This window comes from Cynocephalus volans, chromosome 1 (assembly GCF_027409185.1).
Source record: "Cynocephalus volans isolate mCynVol1 chromosome 1, mCynVol1.pri, whole genome shotgun sequence".
NCBI lineage: Eukaryota > Metazoa > Chordata > Mammalia > Dermoptera > Cynocephalidae > Cynocephalus > Cynocephalus volans.
The window spans coordinates 1,776,618-1,789,231 of NC_084460.1; positions in this window are offsets into that span (position 1 = coordinate 1,776,618).

Here is a 12,614-nt window from a genome sequence, read left to right on the forward strand (position 1 = left end):
ATTAAGGTTGATAAATGTATTTAATATCATAATGAAATTTGTTATTTTGGAAAATGAAAAACAACGCTATTGTTCTCATAACACAGATTGAAGAAAATGGGATTCAACGTATCTCTCTGGAGAAAATGGCTCTTTGCAGATTTTACCAGATCAGAGAATGAGGGCCAGGGGATGGGCTGAGAGATTTCATTTTCAAAGGTGTCATGTATCGCTCTAGCTGGTGCTTAAAAAGACCAGACCCTTCATATACATGGTGGGTATGAATTTTTGAAAGCCTCGCAGATGGTAAACTCATATATGCAAACATATTAATTTCTGATGATTGGATTTACTTTTTAATATTAGGCTCCATTTACTGATGCAAAATATTAATCTAGTCATTTGTAGGTAAGCCAGGCAAACTCAGCAATGTCGACATGCACCCCTAGACGTCCTAAAATGTCATTTTCGGCTTGCCACTCAGTCGTACTCAGGATATTTTCCCCATGCCGTTTTCTTCTTCCTGGGCTTCCTGATGTTAAGCTTGGGTTGGGGTGGGAAAGCAGAGTCTCAGTCTCCTTGCCCCACAGCCATCACTTCTCTCCTGGTTCCTGGGCGTGCCTCATCTACCTGGGCGTGACTCATCTACCCTGGAAATCCACTGTGATACAGCTGCATCCTCATTCAGTCCCTGGGAGGGTTGTGCATGTCACCTCTCATGGGGTGTCCCTGCCTAGCTCTGAAACTCCTGAAGTCCCATCAGCGATCTCACTCCCTCTCTTAGCTCTTTGTTTCCACTTGCAGAGGTGGAGCATGAGAACTTTTACTTGCCCTCCTTTGTAAGCTTATCACATTTTGCAAATGAAAATAGAGAATGCCAAATTACCTTTGAATTTCAGAAAAATAACAATTACCTTTTCAGCATATATGTCCCAAATACTGCATGAGACATATTTATGCTAAAAATTACTCATTATTTATCTAAAATCTGATTATAACTGGGCTACTACAACACCACAGGAAGCTCTGGGAGCTGAGCTCTGGGAGCTGTCTCCAGCACCCTGCAGCTTAGGCAGGCTGTACCACCATCTGACCTTAAGGCTGCTGCACTGTGCTAGCACGGGAGACCTCTCATGTGGAAATAAACCAAGACAAAACAGATGGGAATACACAAAGGCTATGTATTCGGAGCTTGCAATAGCAAGGAAGCCAGTTAATATCGGCTGCATTTTGGCAGAGACTCAAAGGCAGGCAGAGGAACGGGAAAGCTTCATAGTGGAGAAAAGGGAAGGCTTCAGGTGTGCCCTGGCTGTTGGCCTGGGAAGCTGCAGGAAGCCGCAGGCAGGCTGATGAGAATCAGAGCACGCCGTGTGATTGGTTAGGCTGCATACTTGGCTTTTTCTGGTTGATCCTAAGTTGGAAGTTGGGGGCAAAACTTAGGGAAGCTGTCATTATCAATCAAGTCCTGACCATTTGGGGCTGATCGTTACAAGGGTTATTGTTTTTCTTCCCGGACCAGTTGCTGGAAATAGTGGTCTGATTTCCTCCAGGTCGGTCTGACTTGTAGTTAGCAGGCTGACTTCCTGGGCTGGTTACTGCAGGTAACGGGTTTGTTTCTTGGGCCAGTTGCTGCAGATTGTGAATCAGAGTTCTATTTTTATACATGGGCTGGCTATTGTCTGCTCATATATTCAGTCTCTCATCTACAAGACTTGTCAAATCCTGGACTTCACCAAGGTCTCTCTACTCTCGGATACTTAAATTAAATGCGGGTGAGGCGTGGCACAGAGTCTCCACACTCACATGTAGCACAGTCACGTAATCTCCAACTCTTTTCTCCTCCCACGTTTTTATTGGGTGCAGGAGGAAGGGAGAGGACAGGAAGAGCCCTGCTCGATTACGTACACTTTCCTATCTTTTCTTACATGCAAATTGAGGCTTTTTACCTTAAAACTCAAGATTTTTAGATCTCTGCTCTTAGGTTTCTTTGCTGATGATTTAAATAATAAGTGTTCTCTAATCTAGCTGTGCTACTGAGGCAAAGTAACCAGAATCTGGATCTTCAGAATGGCCCCAAGGTTGTTCGAGGTCCGGGAAGTAACCCTGGACACTGGTGAAGTTTGCACCTCTCTCCACTGGGAGCCTTTTTTGTCCCCCCAGGAGGCACTCACTCCTTGGCAATAGCTGCTCAGAGTCCACGTCCTGTTCCCACTCCACATTGCACACAGGGTGGGGGGTGCAGATAACGCCTTAGGACGACTTCTTTCCATTTTTAACCTAGGGTTTTCAGTGAGTTTATGGAGCTGCTATATATTTCAAGGAGACTGTATCCCTAAGGGATCCACCCGTGAAGAACCTCTAGGAGTATGTGTAATAAGGAATCAGTTACACTCGACTCTCTGCATTTGTGGGGTCTGGTTAAACAGTCTCTGTCAGGCTGTTGTCTTCATGCCTGATGCTGAAGCTTGAGGTCCCCAGAGAAGGAAGCTGGGCAGGGATGGATGTAAAGCGGGAGCAGCAAAGACAAGCTGGAACCCACAGCACAGAGTGGACCCACATTGGTTCTCACTGTCTTGGTGATGTGCTCTCCTGCAGGAGAAAGCAATGCCCTCTGTCATGGTGCCCAGCAATCAGAAGAGCTGTAGAAGGATCCAGAGAAAAGTGGAGCAGTTGCAGGTGCACCTGCTGCCCACACCAAGGACATGAGCCAACAGACAAGTGGCAACATGCGTGAGCTACAAAAATGCCTGTCTCAGCCTTCTGAGAGGAGACAGTCACACAGCGGCTGCTCTACTTCTGCCTTTCAGATCTCGAGTGGAATCTCTCTTATTCTCAATTTTAACTGGAGACACAAGGAAGGGAATTCTGGGAAGCTTATTTCCACCTGGCCAACCTGCTGCATTACAGAGCTGCCCTGCGATGGTCTGAAGCAGCAGACGAGCCCCGTGCAAGCCACGAGGTTCACAACTCAGATATAGAAAACACAACTTTTTATAACTGTTTCTTTTCTTTTATGTTACATTTGATCTCTGCAAAAGTTCCTAGAAGACAGTAGCTGTATAGTGTATACTGAGGTGCTGCTCATACACATTTATGTGTTTTTTTAAAATGTAACAGTGATTTTTAAAATAATAAAAAATTTAGAGAATTCATAGGAAGTGTGTTTCTCCAGGAGACTAGGAATCCTTGCTAAATGAGGCAGGGCCTGAAGGCATAGAAGTCCACAGCACAGTGGAGGAGAAAGTCATAAATGCCACCTGTGGCCTCATGGCCAGCTGTAGAAATTAGCTGTCAGAGAAGCAGAAGTGTCAGGAAGTACGTGCAACAAGGAATTAGTGACAGGAACCTCACGCAATCGTCGGAGCCGGTTGTGGGAGTCTCTACGAGGCTGTTTTCTTCAGAACTCACGCTGCAACTCTGAAAAATGCACCTGTGTTTCCTTTTTGGCCCCTTGAGAAACTGAACACTGGTAGGTACCATTTTTCTCTCTTCCTTCTAAAAGTAGCCCGTCTTCAGCAAGAATCCTGTTAGGTCAATTTAGCCATAATCCCCCTTACCCCTGATATGAAGGTACTTCAAAAAGTTCATTAAAAGAGTCCTATTATCTCTTAATTCTAGTTTTCCACAAACTTTTCAAAGTACACTTGCATTTTCTCTTAGTCATTTTCCATCCACTGGCCCCACCCTGCTCCTGGGCTGTAGATTCCCACTTGCCCGTGCTGTGTTTGGAGCTGAGCCCAGTCTCTCTCCCCCGCTGCAAGACCCTGTTGTGGTGGTCTCTATACCTACTGCAATGGTCCTAAATCAATTCTCCTGTCCTGTGTTTTAACAAGTATCATTGAATATTTTTTTCTTTAACACCCTTATTCCAAGAAACCCTTCATATTAACCCAAATGAATCCATGGTCTGTCCAAGTGAGTTGTTAGTGTGTCTAGGAGAAGTCAACAGTGGGCTCAGTACGCCAGCCATGTCCACGATGAGGACTGATGAGCAGAGCACGTAAGTCTCAGAAAGAAACAAACAGCCTGGACATCCCAAATTCATCACATTACAATAGTATTTTTTAAGATAAAAAGATGTATAGACATTTGTAGAAAACAAGAAAATACAAAGAAAATAAAAACATCCATTATTTCACCATCTATAATCATTGTTAACATTTTTGTGTTTATATCTTATATATAATTCTTTTCAAAACTGGGATTTTTCTGCATTTTTATTTAACATTGTATTGCTAAATTATTATTTTTAAAAGTGTTTTTAATGATCATATGTTATTATTCCAGCTCTGTCACAGTGAAAACACTTCCTAGCCTTAATTCTAAACATGAAAAAGGCATTAAAAGATGAGGTAAAGCCCAGCATTCCTCTCCCAGGCAGCAAGAGGGCAAAGGAAGTTCTGAACGCAGCTGTTCTGAGAACCCAGAGCTGCCTCACCAGCGAGTGGGTCTCCAACTGTATCATGGCTTTGTACAGTCTGTTTTAAATAAATCTTCCCGTATTTTATTCAGGAGTCTTTTACCTCCCTACCCCCACTAACACACAAGATCCTTGAAGGCAGGGTGTTCCATTTCTTCAATATTGTATTCCCTCCTGCTGACTACCTGAAGCTTTCACACCCACGAGATCCTAGATCCTAATCGTGAGGGTTTGAATTTCAAATCCCTAATTAAAGTTCTCATTTCCTTTGCAACAGACATTTGGTCCAAAGACTACCTGGGGACCAAGGACAAAAGGCAGAGGCTGGCTTCTTCAGAAAGGGGTCCCTCCATCTATATGGAGCACTGCAAGAGAAACGGAGGGCGAGGAAGGGTGCAAGTGAACTTTGCTTCTGATGCTTAACTCCAAGATGACTGGCCAGGCTGCAGTGGCTCTTGGGGACGTGTTATCAGCTGAGTGGACGACAGAGTTTGGATGCAGGCGAAGGAGGTCCTCACAGAATTCTGAGCTGGAAGAGGACCATGAAGACCACTTGAGGGTGGCTTTTATTCCCTCAGTCAGTTGTGCTCTCATTTATGAGGTGACAGCCAGGAGCCTGGACCATCAGCTATTGGACCCTCATGGGTGACAGGGGTTGAGGGGCTGCCACACACCTCCATCTATGGGACCCCCTTACCTGGTACTCTGGGCCTTCCTGTCTTAGCAAATGAGCACTCTCTGGGCAGTAGCTCAGCCCTGCTATGTTATATATTTGAAAATCTAACCAACACCCTTTCTTATCTTAAACAGTTACAGAGGTGAACTTCTACAATATTAGCTAGGAATTTGGCTGTGTTTTGCCAAATACAAATAACTTCCTTTTTTGTAATATTCACACAATCATCCTACACTGATAAACAATATTTACAAAGCACTCCTTCCCAGAGGTAGAGTCATTACAACGTGGTGCAACTGAGAAAAACAAGGGGTGCCTTCAGCCTGTTGAGAACTGTTCCCACACCCTCTCTAGCACACAGCTTCCCACCAGGCTCTCCCCAGCCAAAGTCGGATTTCATTTAGACATGACCCAGAACATATTACTTTCCCTTTGTACTAATTAATTAGGCAGAGGCAGCCACAAAGAACTGGACAAATATTACCTCTGAACTCTGCAATGATTAATTTTTCCCTTATCCTGGCTGCTAAGCAAATGAACAGACCTCACTTCTCTGTGTTTAAAAAAATATTTGAAAGTTTGCGTTAAAATAGGCATCCCTGCTGACGGCACTCAACCTGCGGATGGAAATGTGCGTGGGGTGTGCTCACATCCTGCGCAACTTGAGAACGTTCTCTGAGTGTTCTGTCCACAGGCCCTGCCTGGCCTTGAGCTGATTAACTGGAGTGCTGGACAGATAAATAGACCCCAAATAGCACTGCAAAACCTTCAAGAGTTCTTCAGTTTTCTTGACTGCTGAGGCATTGCAAAATAAGAACTTACCTAGGGATCAAAAAGAGTTAAGGGGGTAGATAATAAAGAAGGCTAAGCCTGCTGATGGCATAGAGGCATCTCCCAGGGACCCATCCAATTCCGGCTCAGATAGCTCAGCAGATGTTTGCTTCTGCTGTACTATGTGACCTCTGTCCCATATTCCTCTCTACTGGTCCTCAGTTTCCCTCTCTGTGAAGTGGACGGCTGTACCCCATTTGCCCCATTTCTCCATTTCTTTTCCCATCCCTTTTTGGAAGCTTTCATGGAACATGTCTTCAGAGATTTCTCAGTGGACTTCTACGTCTCCCATTGGGACAGGAGAATTATTAATCCCAGGGGCTTTTATTTGCCAGTGTGGCACTTCCAGAAATTTATAGAAAAGACAAGCAAACACAAACAGAGAGAAGCACGAATGGAAACGTGGATTTGAAAACAAGTCCTGTTCAGACACGTGCACGCACGGGCCTCCCGCTCTGCCGTTCACACACGGCGCCGTACACCTGTATACATATGTGTGCGGCCAGCAGTGAACAGACAAGCAGATGTGCAGGGGTAGCTATTTACACAGCCGCACCAGAAACCGAGTGGACCCACACTCGTGCTTGGACAGTCTCGGTCACAGCTTCCCACGTCTGGCAGATATCAAGCCAGCCTTGACCTTTCCCATGCTCCTGGCCTGTCCTGCACAGAGGCCATGCCTGCTGGCTGTGGAACCCCAGAATCCAAACACACTTTGAGACACCGTGCCAGGTGTGGGGACTGATGAGGACAAGACGGTCACTCCCGCGAAGGGCCTACGTCCCATGGAGGAAGGAGCTGTGCACAGTTACAGGTCCACGTGAGAAGGGTCCCAGCTCGAGTAAGAGCAGGGAGCTGCGTCCCCTCCTCTCCTCTGGGAATCTGGAAAGGAGGCCATTCTGCACCGTCCTTCACAGGGTGAGATGTAGGCCCAGAGGTGTCTGCTCAGCCCAGGTGGGCAGGGGGCTGCACTGTCTTCTGCCAACTCTCTGTGGGGCTTCGCTAGCTACAGTCCCTGGGTCCTGCTCCTTAAGTCAGCATGCCCTGCTTGCTCCTCAGGTGTGTCCAGGGGTAGAAGTTGAGAAAAGGATGCTGAGGCCGAGGGCGTGCAGCAGGACGGCCACGTGGAGCCCAGTGGGGAAGGGGTGCTCGGCAGAGAGACTGTAGCAGGAGTGGGCAGCCGTGGCCACACGCTGCACTGGGAGGGAGAAAGCACAGGAGGAGAGAGATGAGAGAGCAGCCAGAAGTGGTGAGGAGCAGGAGGGATGCTCCCCTGGGTCCCTCCTGTCGGAATCCTTCTGTCCATCAGCAGAGGGCAGGCCTCCTACAGCTCAGGAAGAAGCACGAGGCCCTTGATTCTAAGAATCTTCCCCATCCCCCCTCCTGGATCTAGTTACCTGTCTGCTCTCACCTGGCCATGTCATATTGGCACTGATGATGAGCTCTGTCTATCCCAAGCTCCATGAGGGACACCTCAGGCTGTCACCAAACCATAAGGCCCAGGCACCTAGAGTCAGGGATCACAGACTCACAAGATATCAGGGCTTAGAGGTCATCCAACCGAGCCCCTCATTTCACAGACTATGAGGCTGAGTGAGGCCTAAGTGTGAAAGTCGCTTGCTAGAAGTCCCACAGTGTGTCAGTGAGTTAGGGTTGGTTCCAGGATCTGATGAGATGGCTACTGAGACCCTTGCAACTTGGGAAACCAAGGACGATCCACGGATGAGAAGGGCGTGTTCAAGACACCAAGTCACCAGTGTAGACAAGAATAGAAACACAGACTCAGCTGAGGACCGGAGCTAATGGGAGTTCTCACCAGCTGTAGGATGGTGTGATGTTGCTTCCGCCACAGGTAGGGCCACATGTAAGGCTCCAGACTGGCTAGTCCATAGTACAGGTACATGAAAACGTGGACCAAAGAATTAAGCATCCCAATGAAGAAGGCTGCAGAGTGGGGTAGGGGAGGTACTGGAGCTCAGCATAGCTGTGGTTTGGGTTTTCTTTCATATTTTAATCCTCCAAGCTTCAGAGAGCACCTCTGCAAAGCCTAAAGAGAAAATTCTTTGGAAGGTATCCTGAGGAGGTCTGGCATGACATCTGGTGTCATGATGGAGGGCTGGGGATCACAGGATGCTAAGTGACAGTGTTTACAATCCCCTCTGCACTCTCTGGGGTGATGGCTGAGAGTGTCTCCAGCAGCCACCTGCCCCACCTCAGGGAGGGTACCCAAGAAGCTAACATGTTTAAGGATGCTTTTGCTGTCTGATGACACTTGCCACACAATACCAGTTTTTAAATTTTGTTAACTTTCCATTTTTATTTAACCTGGAACCTGGTTGCTAAAGAGGGCAAATGCCAAGGAGTTACAGAGACAAAATGGAAGCAGAGGCCTGGTCTCATGGCCTCACGGATGGAGGACCTTAGAGACAAGCCATGATATTGCAGGGATGCATGTCTCCCAGGCTGGGACAAAGCCAGGCAGAGACCCCCCTCACCAGGGCCCAGGACAGGGCTGCCCACATGTGTGTCTCTTACCTTGACCACCTAGCATGCATTTGACTCAAGCCCACCAGCTGAAGAGCATGGTGCCATGGTGGTATCTGTGCAGGAAGCTGCACTGCTCCGGAGGACCTAGAGAAGAAGAAGAGGTGTAACTCTGGTGGCCTTCTTTTCCAGACTCTTCCCCTGGGGCCTCAACTACTCTTTCCAGAAGAACAGGGCGATTCTGCCTGTTTTACTGAAGGAGAGACTAAAACCAAGGGGCAGTAACAATGGCCAGACACCTATTTAGCACCTACTGTGTGCCAGGTACTTTATATGTATAAAAAAATCATTTAAATGCTACATAACAGTATGCAGTGTATACTCCCATTATCTCCATTTAACAGGTGGGAAAACTGAGGCACAGAAAGGTTAAGTAACTTGCCCGAAGGCGCACAACTCATCGGTGGCCAAACAGGGATTTGAACGGTCTGGCTTCAGAGAATGGGCTCTTTCCACCCTTCTATCCTGCCTTCCTGGGCACTGGGGAGGGAACTGAGGTGTTCAACACCCAGCCCAGGACCCAGACACCCACCTGTAACAAATTCCCAAATGTTCTCTGCTCAAGCTCCATTTTGGCAAGAGACTGATAAGAAAGAGCCCCTCCCTTCCTCACTACCCCCACATGAGACCCTGCCCCCCAATCCTGCAAGCCCTGTGGATTTCCAAGCAGGGTTTCTTCTCCTTAACTTGTAAGGATGCTTTTGCTGTCTGATACTTGCTGCACAATATCAGTTTTTCAATTTTCCTTCAACTTCCATTTTCATTTAACCTGGAACCTGGCTGCTCCTGGCGGCTCGTGCCTGTTTCTGAGCAGGTGCATGGATGCAGAGCGGGGCCCCTGGGAGCCTGTGGCGGTGAGATGCTCCTCGGTGCATGAGCACCCTTCCCCAGCCAGGTACTGGGACGAGGCATCAGCCTCAGGCAAACCTGGCGAACATCGACAGGGACGGATGTTGCAGGGAGGCTTTCTCTCTGGGCTTATTGGATACCACCCCAGACCTGGCCAACAGACATAACTGGGTACCGGGTACTGGAGTGGTTGGGGTGGGCGCTTACCCTGTCAAGCAACCCAGCGGCCTTTGAGAAGCAGCACCGCCAGCACACGCTCGCCATCTGCTGGGCAGGATGGGGAAGTACGGCCAGATGGCAGACTTGCTGGTGACAGGGCTCACCCTGGCTGGGCTGGATTGGGCCCCAAGTCCTTGCCCCTCCTATGCGCCCCTGGTCCCACAGCACCTACCTGTCTGCAGGCAGATGCCTGTTAGCACAGCATAGAGGGGGAGAAGCTACTGCAATGATCATAGAAGGCCTCTCCAAATGGAGCCCAGAGCCTTGCAATCTAATGAGCATCTGGGGATCTTGTTTGTTGAAAAGCAAACTCTTAGACAGTGTGCCTGGGTTACAGCATGAGATTCTGCACTTCAGGCAAGCTCCCCAGGGGATGCTGGTGCTGCAGGTCTGTGGACCATGCTTTGAGTGCCAAGACTGTCCGTCACTCAACATCCAGTGACCCAACATCCATACTGCTGCCTGGTGACTTGTCAAGCTTCGGCTAGACTTTTTTTGCTACAAGCAAGTCTTTTTTACTGCTTCCAGTTGAAACAGAGAACAGCTAACAATAATGAAATTTAATGAAATTAGTAGCTACCACTCAGTGTGTGCCAGCCCCACTGTTAAACACTTTCATATATGATCTAATTCAATCTTCTCTCAACTGTTTCCTTTTATGAAGTAGATATTATTATCCCCATTTTATAGATAAAGAAAATTGAGGCCCAGGAAAGTTAAGTACACTGCCCATGGTCACATAGCAAGTAACTGGCAGAGCTGAGATCCAAACTGAGGTCCAAAGCCTGTGCTTAACCAATTAGTTCACTGCCTGCCTTCAGAACTAGGATGACACCGCCTTGATCAAGCTCCTTGATCAAAATGCTTCTTACCAAGCCTCTACCCAGGTTTCCCATCCCCACTCCCTGCCATACCCTTATCCTGAGCTTGCTCCTGCTATAGTCCACTGGCTGGCAGAAGCAGCCGCAGTCAGCCAAGAGCGAGGTGGCCAGCAACTGGGAGGAAAGGGAAAAGGAAAAGAGCCAGTCACAAAGCTGCCCCTACCACATGGACCTGACCAGCTGAGGGCCAGTGAGGCTGTGGCTTGACGTGGTCATGGTCTGGACACCACCACCCCTCTCCAGCCCGCATGGTCCTGGGAAATCTTTGCTGATGAACTCATGGAGTGGCTAGGTTAGAGGATGGGACTTCCACACGTCTTGCTGGTCTCTAATTCTTTTAATGTGGGCAGATATAGACCACAAACCCATACCGGGTGCCCACCATGTGTGAAACCCTAATAAGTTAGGTGCTGAGGGCTGGGAGGGGACCTAAGCTGTCCACACAGCAGCCCTGTCCCCTAGGAGCTCAAAGCCTCACTGAAGATGTAGAAAACAATCTTGACCCTAAGGTTGGTGCCAGAGAAAGAGGAGGAAACAGGAGGTGTTCCAGAAGTCAGTGTCAGATTGAAGACTGTGGAAACCTGGGCAAATGGTGGGGAGGGAGTGGTGGTTTTCATGCCAGGACAAGAGTGTGTGGTGCCTGCACCGGTCCTAGCTTCCCACGGCCCAGCAAGGAGGAGATCGATGGGACTATAACAGAGGCTCCCACGATAGGAGAAGCAGCCACAGAAGTGTGGAGAGTGCAGAACCAGTTAGTGAAGGCTCATCAAGGCTGCTGTAAGGAGCTGGAATTTTATCACACATTTCTTTATTTGACAGTGATGTGTTTAATGGTACCAAGCACTTCTTGGTGCTGTGCACCGTTCTGAGCACCGAGTCACGTCCATAAGGATAAAAATCCCTACCTGCTCTTCTGGTGGAAGGGGGCGGTGGAAGGGGAGCGCGTGCTGGTTTCCTTGGCGTGAATGCTCCCACTGTGGCTGACTGCATGCCACTTAACGCCAAGTCACCGGCCATGGAGTTGCAGAGGTGCCGGCGACCAGTGCTCACCACCGCTGCGAATACCTTGGGAAGGAAGCCAATAACCTGGCCTTGGGGAAGCCAGGGAAGGCCACCCGAGAGGTGACAGCTGACTTGAATCTAAAGTATGTGCAGAAACTTGTCAGGGGCCCTAAGGGAGAAGAGCATTTCTGGCAGAAAACGTTATGTACCAAGACTGGGGGCCTGACCGAGCACGGCTGCGTGGGCCCGGCGAGCTGTCCCATGCTCAGTGAGGGGGGCGTGCAGGGCTGCTGGGAGGGAGCGGACGGAGGCGAGGCCAGAGAGGAAGGCAGAGGCCAGAGCGGACGACGGGGCTCGTGTGCCCATTGGAGGAGTGCAGGCTTAGCCTCTGCTGGAAACCCACCAGAAGGTCCCCAGCGGGCAGTGCTACGGTCTTTCTGGTGCTCTGGGTGGGTCATTCGGTCAGTAGCATAGAGGAAGGACGGAAAAGAGCAGTAATACAGGAAGACAGGGACAGAAGGGGAAGGAGACGCAGCTGTCACGACCTGCTTCTCCAGGCTGGACCACTGTCCCTTCCCCACCAGCTGCCTCTGCCCCTTGCCACCTGCTAAGTTTCTTCACCCTTCTTGCCTTGAGCAGCGTTGTCTTGATGATTAGATGAGCCGATTCTCATGAAGAGCTTAGAGCAGTGCCTTGCCCTTAATAAGCACTGTGATTATTACCACCTTCTCTGCAAAGCTTTCCCTGCCCTCCAACCCTTGGGCAAGGGACTGGCTGCTGCCCCTCCTGCCCATCTTTGCTCACGCTGAATTGCAGTCGCCTGTGTCCACATCTGGCTCCCCATAGACTGGCAGCTTCTGAGGGCAGACTGCCTCATCCAGCAGAGATTCTGCAGGCCCGAGCACAGCCTGGCCCAAAGTACAGGCTCTGCGCACTTGCGTGACCGTTTGCAAGGCATCTGAAAGGTACACCAGGTTTGGGGCTCGGAAGACTGGGCAGAGGTTAACAGAGCCAAGGTAGAAACAGGAGATGGCAGGGGTTCCCTTTAGGTGGGAGTGATAATGAATTCCATTCTTGCTTTCCGTGACCTCTACACTTCCATTTAAGGAAATGGAAAACGGAAGTTGGCAAGGGGAATTGGGCAGCCAAACATGGAACAGAATCCCAGCTCCTGCAATGTCCCTGTCAAAGCTTTTCAACTAGCTACCTAGGA